Raw genomic sequence first — 10,983 nt, 5'->3', positions numbered from 1 at the left:
GTTTCTCCTAAAATCAGAGGCTTCACCAGTCTCAGAGCCCCTCACTTATGGTTCCCCATCTGCCAACATGGCTTCTTACTCTGAAAAACTGGCTTCTTTCTCTGCCAAACTGGCTTCTCTCTCAATACTCTGCATCCTCTCTGCTCTCAGTCCGCAAAAATGGCTTCTTTCCTTCCTCCTCCTCCTTCTTCCTTTTAAAATTTTTCTGGCAGGAAAACCTCTCCTCCAGCAAACACTAGAATAACAATGGCCCTACCCAAGCAGGAAGGTAATTAGCAATTTCACAGATCACATACCTGGTGCTGCCAAGCGCCATTTTTAACAATAAAAGTGAGCAAACTAAAAAAATACAAATTTTACAAACTCATTTGCCCAACAAGGGGAAAGTGGGGACAAAATCAAAGAAGATGAAAGGATTATCCATATTATATACATATAATATATATATATATAATATATTATATATATCCGTACATACAGATAACAGGGTAGCAAGTCCCAGAAAGAAAGGTGGGATGGAAGTAGGGAGAGGGAAGAAAAAGGAGGTGAAAGAGACTTTGAATGGGGCACAGTGCTGTGGGTAGAGGGTGTTATATTGAGTGGGACACATGAAACCATGTCAACACAATAAATTTAAGAAAAATAACCCTACTATAATTGTAATACTGTTTAACTCTCCCTTTATGTTCAACAAGATTTGCTTTACATATTTAGATGCTCCTATGTTGGGTGTATAAATGTTTACAAGGGTTATATCCTCTTGTTGGATGGATCCCTTTATCATTATTACGTAGTATTCTTCTTTGTCTCTTATTATAATCTTTGTTTTAAAGTCTATTTTGTCTGATACAAGTATTGCTACCCCCCAGATTTTTTTCATTTTTATTTATATAAAATATACTTTTTTTATCCCTTTACTTTCAGTCTGTGTATGTCTTTAATTCTGAGTTGGATCTTTTGTAGACAGCATATATGTAGATGGGTCCTATTTGATTATTCATTCAACTACTGTATGTCTTTGATTGGAGCATTCAATCTATTTGCATTTAAAGTGATTATTGATCAGTGCATATTTATTACCATTTTCTTTTTTATAACTGTGTTCCTTTTCTTTTTTCTTTCTTTCTTTTTCTTAAAGAATTCTGATTAACATTTCTTGTAGTACTGGTTTCATTGTGATGAACTCCTTTTAGCTTTTTGTTGTCTGGGAAGCTCTTTACTTCTCCTACAATTTTAAATGATAGACTTGCTGGGGGAAATAGTCTTTATTGTAGGTCCTTGCTTTTCATCACTTTGAATATTTCATGCCAATCCCTTCTGGACTGAAATGTTACTGTTCAGAAATCAACTGACACTCTTATAGGAGCTCCCTAATAGGTAACTAAATGTTCTTTCCCTTGCTGCCTTGAGATTTTCTTTGGCTTTAACCTTTGGCATTTTAATTATGATGTGTCTGGGTGTGAGTCACTCTGGGTTCATCTTATTGGGACTCTCTGCACCTTCTCAGCTTGTACATCTTTTTCTTTTATCAAGTTAGGAAAGTTTTCAGTCACTGTTTCTTCACATGGTTTCTCAATCCCTTGCTTTTCCTCTTTTCCTTCTGGTACCCTTATTATGTGGATATTGTTCAGATAGTGTATTCTTCATTTCTGATTGGTTCTTTTATATGGTTTTTTTTTCATTTTCATGCTTAGTATATCTTTAAGTCCTCAGTGACTTCATCCATTCTTCCTCTAAGTTCTTTGAGCATCCTTCAAACTACTGTTTTGAACTCTGTATCCGAGAGACTGCTTGCCTCCATTTCATTTAAGATTTTTTTCCTAAGGATTTTTTCTGTTCTCTTATTTGAGGCATGTTTTTTGTCTCCCTATTTTGGCTGCTTCCCTGTATTTTTTTCTGTGTATCAGGTAGATCAGCTATGTCTTCCAAAGTAGGCATGGTGGTCTTATGTGGCAGATGTCCCGTGGGGCTCAGTAGTACCATCTCTTTTATCACCTGAGCAAGATGCTCCAGAAATGTCCCTTGTGTTGATTATGTGAGCACTTATGTTATAATTGAGTCTTGATTGCTATTAGGTTGTCTGTGCATGGGGTTGACTGTGAGGATCAACCCCATTTATATTGTATAAGCTGCTATACAAGTGCACAAAGCAGAATTTTTCCAGCAGGGTCTAGTGCCTGCTGAAATCTCTTTTTGGGTGTTCTGCTTAAAAAACTAATTGTGTCTTGCTCTGATGTTGTCTGAAACCCATCACTGGGTATGTTGTTTCTGGAGCCTCTTGGGATGGACTCTGGTGTAGGTCAATCTCAGAGGTTGTCTGTGACTGGCTCTGGCCTACCTATTTTGAACTACTATGTTATCCACAATTTGTGGCTGCCTCTTCTGGACCTGTGTACATAAGAATGTCCAAGCTGTGTGTTAAGGCTGACTTCCACCAGCACTGAGCTAGGGGGCAGTTCACAAGGTCCAAGGCACTCTAAGATCTACCTCTGCCTACCACTTTCTGCTGGCTGCATGCTATGCTCAGTCACTTAAAGATCCTCTGATGGTACTCAAGTTGCATGAGATAAGTTCTCAGTGAGTCATCAGGTAGAGGTGAGTGGTGTTCACCAGATTGATATAAATTCTAATTTGGTGCCAGTACTAGCTCTGAGGCCACTCAGCAAAAGTCCCAGGGTATATCAGCAAAATGCCCACATTTCTTTGTGATGGGTTGGGGCCTCAGGGTATTGTCAGGGTGAGGCCATCAGAGTTCATTAGGACCAAACTGATCAAGATTTTGTTGTGTGAAGGGAGGGCTAGCATAGGAACAGTGACAGCAATCTCGTGTGCATATGAGGGGAAAATGGTCCTGCCCCGGAGCTACACAACTCTGTCGCTCTCAGCTTTTGCTGGGAACTGCTCAAGAGCTGCATGCCACAGGGTGGGGCTACTGAGAGTTGTGAGGATGGGGTTAGTGGATTTCTCAAGAAGTGGTGGTACCAGTCAGGCTGGAGGGAAGGGGTTGGTGAAGGCCCCATCTCAAGAGCCACACAACTCAGTCTCTGACACCCCCTGAGTCCATCTAGAACTCTACACCACAAGCCCAGGCAGCAGACTCATCTGTGGGTGTGAGCTTGGCAGGGAAGGAAACAGGGAATTGGTAGTTGGCTATTGCATTCCCCAGGCTGATGCCTTAGGGAGTGGAGTGCTTGCCTCAGGAAATATGGCCTCTATGGGTGGTGTGGGAGAAGGATTCAAAACAGGAACCTTGGCATCTGTCCCTTCAGCTCTCTTCTCAGGACCACACAACCCAATCTCTCCACACATATCTCCAGTTCACTCTAAGTCCAGGATCAGTGGCTACAAACAAGATTTTGTGCCCTGGCCCTTTAAGAGGGCCCCTGGATTTCTAGCAGACTCCTCTTTCTCTATGGTGGACAGAATTCCTGCTGATTTTCAGCCAAATATTATATGAGCTTCTCTTTCCAGGTCTAGTGTTCTGGGCTGTGGCACGTGGTATGAGATTGAGGTCCCCATGCTCTTCAGGGAGGACATTTGCAGCTGAGATATCCCTTTGGATTTCCAGCTGTCTCCCATCAGTGTGGGACCAGCCCTTTTCATATCTCCTCCTTTCTATTAGTCTCCATGTGGCTTCTTCAGTAAATCCTTTGGGCCCTGGCTGGGTAGCTCAGTTGCTTTGACCCAATATGCTAAGGTTGTGTGTTTAATCCCTAGTTAGGGCACATACAAGAAACAACCACTGAATACATAAATAAGTAGAACAACAAATCAGTGTTTCTCTTTCTCTCTGTCTCTCTCAAATCAATAATTTAAACAACATACTTTTAAAAAATAAATGGGTCAAAGAAGAAATAAGTGCAGAGATCAAAAGATATATACAGACTAATGAAAATGACAATACGACATATCAGAATCTATGGGATGCAGCAAAAGCAGTGAAAAGAGGGAAGTTCATATCACTTCAGGCATATATGAACAAACAAGAGAGAGCCCAAGTGAACCACTTAACTTCCCACCTTAAGGAACTAGAAAAAGAAGAACAAAGACAACCCAAAACCAGCCGAAGAAAGGAGATAATAAAAATCAGAGCAGAAATAAATGAATTAGAGAACAGAAAAACTATAGAAAAAATTAATAGAACAAGGAGCTGGTTCTTTGAAAAGATCAACAAAATTGGCAAACCCTTGGCAAGACTTACCAAGGAAAAAAGAGAGAGAACTCATATAAACAAAATCCAAAATGAAAGAGGAGAAATCACCACGGACACCGGAGATATACAAAGAATTATTGTAGAATACTATGAAAAACTTTATGCCACTAAATTCAACAACCTAGAAGAAATGGATAAATTCCTAGAAAAATACAACCTTCCTAGACTGAGTCAAGAAGAAGCAGAAAGCCTAAACAGACCTATCAGTAGAGAAGAAATAGAAAAAACCATTAAAAACCTCCCCAAAAATAAAAGTCCAGGCCCTGACGGCTATACCAGCAAATTTTATCAAACATTCAAAGAAGACTTGGTTCCTATTCTACTCAAAGTCTTCCAAAAAATTGAAGAAGAAGCAATACTTCCAAACACATTTTACGAAGCCAACATAACCCTCATACCAAAACCAGGCAAGGATGGCACAAAAAAAGAAAACTACAGACCAATATCTCTAATGAATACAGATGCTAAAATACTAAACAAAATACTAGCAAATCGAATACAACAACATATTAAAAAAATAATACATCATGATCAAGTGGGATTCATCCCAGAATCTCAAGGATGGTTCAACAAACGTAAAACGGTTAATGTAATACACCATATCAACAAAACAAAGAACAAAAACCACATGATCTTATCAATAGACGCAGAAAAGGCTTTCGATAAAATACAACACAATTTTATGTTTAAGACTCTCAACAAAATGGGTATAGAAGGAAAATATCTCAACATGATAAAGGCCATATATGATAAACCATCAGCTAACATCATATTAAATGGCACTAAACTGAAGGCTTTCCCCCTTAAATCAGGAACAAGACAGGGTTGTCCACTCTCTCCACTCTTATTTAATGTGGTACTAGAGGTTCTAGCCAGAGCAATCAGACAAGACAAAGAAATAAAAGGCATCCATATCGGAAAAGAAGAAGTAAAGGTATCACTTTTTGCAGATGATATGATACTATACATCGAAAACCCCAAAGAATCCACAAAAAGACTACTAGAAACAATAAGCCAATACAGTAAGGTCACAGGATACAAAATTAACATACAGAAGTCAATAGCCTTTCTATATGCCAACAATGAAACAACTGAGAAGGAACTCAAAAGAACAATCCCCTTCACAATTGCAACAAAAAAAATAAAATACTTAGGAATAAACATAACAAAGAATGTAAAGGACTTATATAATGAAAACTATAAACCATTGTTAAGGGAAATCGAAAAAGATATAATGAGATGGAAGAATATACCTTGTTCTTGGCTAGGAAGAAAAAATATAATCAAGATGGCTATATTACCCAAAGCAATATACAAATTTAATGCAATTCCCATCAAACTACCAATGACATTTTTTAAAGAAATAGAGCAAAAAATCATCAGATTTATATGGAACTATAAAAAACCCCGAATAGCCAAAGCAATCCTAAAGAAAAAGAATGAAGCTGGGGGCATTTCAATACCTGACTTCAAACTCTATTATAGGGCCACGACAATCAAAACAGCATGGTATTGGCAGAAAAATAGACACTCAGACCAATGGAACAGAATAGAAAGTCCAGAAATAAAACCACATATATATAGTCAAATAATTTTTGATAAAGGGGCCAACAACACACAATGGAGAAAAGAAAGCCTCTTCAATAAATGGTGCTGGGAAAACTGGAAAGCCACATGCAAAAGAATGAAACTGGACTACAGTCTCTCCCCCTGTACAAAAATTAACTCAAAATGGATCAAAGATCTAAACATAAGACCTGAAACAATTAAGTACATAGAAGAAGGCATAGGTACTCAACTCAGGGACCTGGGTTTTAAAGAGCATTTTATGAATTTGACTCCAATGGCAAGAGAAGTGAAGGCAAAAATTAATGAATGGGACTACATCAGACTAAGAAGTTTTTGCTCAGCAAGAGAAACTGATAACAAAATAAACAGAAAGCCAACTAAATGGGAAATGATATTTTCAAACGACAGCTCAGATAAGGGCCTAATATCCAAAATATACAAAGAACTCATAAAACTCAACAACAAACAAACAAACAATCCAATAAAAAAATGGGAAGAGGATATGAATAGACACTTCTCCCAGGAAGAAATACAAATGGCCAACAGATATATGAAAAGATGCTCATCTTCTTTAGCTATTAGAGAAATGCAAATCAAAATGGCAATGAGATACCACCTCACACCTGTTCGATTAGCTGTTATTAGCAAGTCAGGTAACAGCAAATGTTGGAGAGGCTGTGGAGAAAAAGGAACCCTCATACACTGTTGGTGGGAATGTAAAGTAGTACAACCATTATGGAAGAAAGTATGGTGGTTCCTCAAAAAACTGAAAATAGAACTACCTTATGACCCAGCAATCCCTCTACTGGGTATATATCCCAAAAACTCAGAAACATTGATACGTAAAGACACATGCAGCCCCATGTTTATTGCAGCATTGTTCACAGTGGCCAGGACATGGAAACAACCAAAAAGCCCATCAATAGATGACTGGATAAAGAAGATGTGGCACATATACACTATGGAATACTACTCAGCCATAAGAAATGATGACATCGGAACATTTACAGCAAAATGGTGGGATCTTGATAACATGATACGAAGCGAAATAAGTAAATCAGAAAAAAACAGGAACTGTATTATTCCATACGTAGGTGGGACATAATAGTGAAACTAAGAGACATTTATAAGAGTGTGGTGGTTACGGGGGGGGAGGGGGGAATGGGAGAGGGATAGGGGGTGGGGAGGGGCACAAAGAAAATAAGATAGAAGGTGACAGAGGACAATCTGACTTTGGGTGGTGGGTATGCAACATAATTGAACGACAAGATAACCTGGACTTGTTATCTTTGAATATATGTATCCTGATTTATTGATGTCACCCCATTAAAAAATAAAATTATAAAAAAAAAAAAAAAGAACAAAAATGAAAAACAAAACAAAACAAAAAAAAAAACTAAGACTTCTTTTCAGCTAGTCTTCTGTTAGTTATTCAGGTTGATTGTTCTATATTTTAATTGTAATTCTAGTTTGGTTCTAGGAGGAGGTAAGTGTAACTTCTACCTACTCCACTACCACCTTTGAACTGTCTGGAAACTTTTTTTAAAATGAAATATCACATGGAAGCTCCATATGTTTGTGAAATATATCAAAATGGAGTTTCTCTAGTTGAGACAGGGACAGGAGCCCCCTACTCAGATTATCTTCATCTCTGCAGACAGTGGGGCACCATGACATAGTTTGAAAAACAGGTATCTTCCTATTTTATTCACGTGACATCAGGGCAATTGGGGCCCAGAGCAGTGGAGTGATGTGCCCAAGATCATATAGTAAACACACAGAAGAATTAAGACTGCTGCCAAATCCTCCTAATTCCTCATTTTGATTTACTTCTGCTATGCCATCCTGTATCAGTCTAATCATCATTATTAAGTTCATTTAAATTTTCTTGTGGAAATATTTCATATGTCTTAAATAAATTTTAAGCAAATATTTGTGTGTCTGAGTCATATGTTTAAAATGTATGCCTCCCAAGCTCTTCTTGGATATGCATAATTACCAGTTGCCAATTTAACAAACTTGCTGACATGCATGCCTCATAAATTGTGAGAGCACAGAAATGGGAACTAATCTCTTGAGGTATATCATGTTCCATTCTTGTCCCCCACCCCAGTAAAAGTCACCAAAAACCCAGGTAAAATTTCTAAACCTCAGGCTTACTTACACTAAACCAGAAAGAAGGAAAGCAGTAGCATTAACTACTTCTACATTCACTCCTTTCTATGTTCCATGACCCTCTTCAAGTTTAGTTGCTAAACAGTACTAAATTAGCCTGCAAGTAGGTGATCAATTAGAAATGTGAGTATTCAAGAGACTAAATAATTGGCAAACTAGAAAATCAAACCCAAATGGTCAATTAAATGATGTTTTGAAAACAATCTGTTGCTCATCTTCTTTATATTTTTATTTTCTCTAAACAAGGTAGTCCTTATAAATGAGCATTCATATCAAACCCCCAAGGAAGATTAGAGTGGAGAGAGAAAATAATCATTCTACTACATAATGGCTGCCACCATTTTAACCATCTGAGTGACAGAGTGAAGCCCTCACTCAGTGAGTGTGTGAAGCGTTGGGCTACAATGCCCAGTTCCAAATACCATGACTTTGCCAGGATCCCTCTCTTTTGTTGCAGCCTGAACACTGGAACTAGGAAAAGCATGACAAGAGGCCTATATCAGTCAGGGCTCTCTAAAAAAACAAAACCAAGAGGAAATATATATTTACTTACTTATTTTATTCATTCATTCAAAGGAATTGGCTCACATAATTACACTGACTGAGAATTCCCAAGATCTGCAATCTAAAGGCCCGTGAACCAGAAGAACTGATGGTTTAAGTTCCAGTCTGAGTAAATCCAAAGGCAGAAGAACAGCAATGTCCCAGCTTGACCACCAGGCAGAGAGAGTGAATCCTGCTTTGTTCAGTCTTTTGTTCTATTTGGACCTTCAATGAATTGTATGAAGCCCATCCATATTGAGAAAGGCAAAGCACTTTTCTCAGTCTACTGATTCAAATGTTAATCTCATCCACAAACATTTTTACAGACACATCCAGAAACAGCATTTAACAAAGCATCTAAGCACCCTATAGTTCAATCACGTTGACACACACATTTAACGATCACACAGCTTGAGGACAGAACAAGGTCTTCACTGGAGGTGCCTTGAAAGTTTATTGGGACAGACATAGACTGGAGTCTACCTCACTGGGAGTCCATTATACAGAGACCATTTTGGACCCAAAACATCTGTGGATGAAACCACTCTGATGACTCCTAGAATTGACTTTAACATTCCTCTTAAAAAAAGCCATTGTCTATATGAGAAGAAATATAGTTTTTGAACAGTAACCCCTGTTAAGGGTAAAAAAGTGCTCTGAAATAGTTTTATGGTTTTTTTTTTTTTTTGGTTAATAACAAACTCAGGAAGATGAGGAGAGAAAAATTTGGAAACTTGTTTGTCTCATGATGATTTGGCAACAGAGATGGCATGCTCTCAGCAGTTTCTTTCCTTCGCTTTAATGGCATAATAAGAGGACACCAGTTTCAGGCTTCCATCTGAAAATAAGGTCCCAGGGCATAGAGAAGACTCAGAAGCTGGTTTCTCTTTAAAACAATTTGATCCTATGATATTAAGAAAGATTCTGTTTCTCAGATGAAGCCACTTTAGAATATAAAGCTTGGAGGAGTCTATCCCTCTGCAATATTTGGCAAAAAGTACTTAATGATCATTTTGAGAGAATTTTTCCTGTCCTGGTTAGTCTACGTTGGACTCTTTTAGGTATGTGATTTGACAAAAATCCATAATCATTCATTTTCCTAACTTGTTTCAAGCAATCATAATTTTCCATTGATCTAGAATTTCTCTAACCCAGGACAGACTTTGGCCCAAAAGAAAATCAATGAGCCTGAATGGCAGCTGAATTAAAATATTATTCTTTTAATAATTCATTATAATCAATATTTAGACAAGGATTCTCTCCACTTATTAAGCATCAAGTTTTTGCATAATTTGTCTCTAAGTCACCTGTCAAGAATCGGAAGCAGGCAAATTTACCTCAAAACCAGTTTAAATTGATAGTGTAAAACAGAAACTAAGAATAAAAAGGCCAACTTATTATTTAAGAAAAATACAGCAATGTATTTTGTGCTAAACTTGGTTTTAAGTTAAAAATTAGAATATAACATTGTCTGAAAATATTGCCCCGCCTCCCTTCTCCCGATCCTCTAGTATATTCACAGAGGAAGTGGCATGTTTGTACTGAACTGGGTGATTTGGGAAAAAAAATATGAATTATAAAGTATCACCAGCTTTTGGAAGAAGGACGGTGCTGTCAGAATAGAAGATGTTGTTCTTAACTTTTTCCATGACACTTGTATAGTAGTCCACAGTTTGTGACCATGTTGCATAGTTGGCTGGCTACTCTCTCTCCTTCCCCCAATCCCTGACCTCTTATTAAACAAAACACTTGAATGTTCTGGGAAGTGTTGGCAACTCACCCATGTCACTGTCATCCAGGCAGTGCTCTGACGTGGTGAAAAATGTCCCAAGGCTGGAACTTGAGCAGCTCTGGCCACTGTCGGGTGTGTGCAGGGAACTTTGTACACGTCTCGTTCCAGATGCTGGTGTGGGCCAAGGACAGCAAGGAGCAGCTGCCGGGAAAGAAGTATGCTGCAGCTCACCCACAAATGCTAAAATCTCTTCTCTCCCCCACCCTTAACAACCCTCTTTCTCAACTGTGCTGTTTCTTGGTCTTTTTTGTTCCTGTCTTTCTGCCTCCTCAATGTTTACATGCCCCAGGGTTACAGTATTAACCCTCTTTTAGTTCTGCACACTCCTGTGGTTACCCCATATCTTCTTAAGTCTTTAGCTAAATTTATGCTGAGGGCTAAATTTACAGCCTATATTTCTCTCTTGAACTCCAGACATAGACAACTGCTTCCACAATACAAACATCTGTTCTAATTATTATAGCTGCATAGCAAGTCCTCCCAAATGTTAGTGGCATAAAACAACCATTGGTTGGGTCAGAAACCTAGGACACAACAAAGGGTTGTTTCTGCTGTATGGTGTCTGAGGCTTCAGCTGAGACGACTTAAAAAGCTGGAGTGGTTTAACAAATTGACACCAGAGTCATCTGGAAGTATTTCCATTCATGTGTCCAGTGGTTGATGTCTGTGATTATAACACATGTCTATTGGC

Source organism: Saccopteryx leptura, chromosome 1 (assembly GCF_036850995.1).
Source record: "Saccopteryx leptura isolate mSacLep1 chromosome 1, mSacLep1_pri_phased_curated, whole genome shotgun sequence".
Classification (NCBI taxonomy): Eukaryota; Metazoa; Chordata; class Mammalia; order Chiroptera; family Emballonuridae; genus Saccopteryx; species Saccopteryx leptura.
The sequence above is the reverse complement of the archived record's forward strand: the minus strand, read 5'-3'. Positions refer to the sequence as shown.